We start from the raw sequence: 1,828 nt of genomic DNA, 5'->3' as shown, positions 1-1,828 counted from the left end.
TTTCGATACATAAACATATTTATCTCTCTCGTGGTTACACCGCCATTTCATCTCTCTCGCGGTTACACCGCCATTACATCTCTCTCGCGGTTACACCACCATTTCAAACACACAGCTTCGGTCCATCGGACCTCTGGTTTCAAACAATACTTAGAAAATATATCGATAACAAGGACCAGAGCCCCTCTGGTCTCTCTCCCAGAGCTTCTGGTCACATGACCAGAGCCTCTGGTTCTAAATCATATTTTAGAAAATATTTCAACATATTCGGACCAGAGCCCCTCTGGTCTTTCTTCCAGAGCTTCTGGTCACACGACAGAGCCTCTGGTTGAACTAAGTTAGCCTTAGAATATATTTTAACACTATCGACCAGAGCCCCTCTGGTCTCTCTACCAGAGCCCCTCTGGTCTCTCTACCAGAGCTTCTGGTTTCACTACCAGAGCATCTGGTTCCAAACCATACTAGAATATATATATATATATATTATAACATACTTCGACCAAAGCACCTCTGGTCTCTCTACCAGAGCCCCTCTGGTCTCTCTTCCAGAGCTTCTGGTTTCACTATCAGAGCCTCTAGCTTAATTAACCAGACTTACAATATATTTCACATATTCAACCAGAGCATCTCTGGTCTTTCTACCAGAGCTTCTGGTTTCACTACCAGAGCTTCTGCTTTCACTACCAGAGCTTCTGCTTTCACTACCAGAGCTTCTTGTCATACGACCAGAGCCTCTGGTATAACTAACTAGACTTAAACATATTATATTCATAATAACCAGTTCCAAATACTACTAAATTGTATGTAAACAATTTATACTCAAAGCTTTAATATACTCACCTTAGAAATCAGATATCCTAGCTTTGAATTCTCTTCTTTTTTTGCCAAACCGTAAAATTTACCAAGGAGTCTTTCCTAATGTAGAAAGTGTTTCAAAGGTGTGCTAGCCTTCTTTTCTTTCACACACTTACTATTTATAGTAAATGTATGACCGTCCTTCTAAGGTCGGCTAAGCATGACAATGTCACCCTCACCCACACTCTTCTACATAATATATTCAGATAAACTTAGACCGCCCCTCAAAGGTCGGCTTAATCAAAACCACGTCACCCACACCTACATATTCTAAATAAAATATTCATAATAACCATATCACCCACACCCACATAAAATATTCATAATAACATAAAGATTTAAATTATTAAATCTAATATAATAATAATAATCCGAATATTACAATACATACAAAGACATTGCAGGTTCTAATACAATAAACTACATCTAAAATTTACACATCTCAAATTGCAGGAATTAAAGAATTCCAGAGTGATAACAATAAAATTAAACTAATACAGATACACAGTAAGAAGTATTCCATAAACATGCCTTCAAACATACTCTTGGTTATTTATTTATGTACCACAAGTGTGCACATCAATAATACGGAATCACAACAAGAAGATACAACTAATACATATACAAAGTAAGTACACTAAACATTGTGATAATAATAAATTTGGATAACACACTGTGATACAAAATCAGGTTGAACACAATATACAAAGATGGATGAGGAAAAAAAACCTGGATTTATATCATTCTGAATATCATTGTATAATTTTGGAATGTAAATCAATATTAATTATATATTATGAAACACTTCTAATTTAAAAATTAAAATCTAATTTTAATTTAGGAATTGACTGAAATACCCTTTTAAATTTGTTTAAATGTAATAATTAATGTATTAAAATGATTGGTTGAGATTGGTTCTCACAGTTACCACAAACAACTCAGTTCCCCCTTGAATGGGCCCCTATATATATAT

The sequence above is a fragment of the Cynara cardunculus genome (assembly GCF_001531365.2).
Source record: "Cynara cardunculus var. scolymus isolate 2C chromosome LG 14, CcrdV1, whole genome shotgun sequence".
NCBI lineage: Eukaryota > Viridiplantae > Streptophyta > Magnoliopsida > Asterales > Asteraceae > Cynara > Cynara cardunculus.
The sequence above is the reverse complement of the archived record's forward strand: the minus strand, read 5'-3'. Positions refer to the sequence as shown.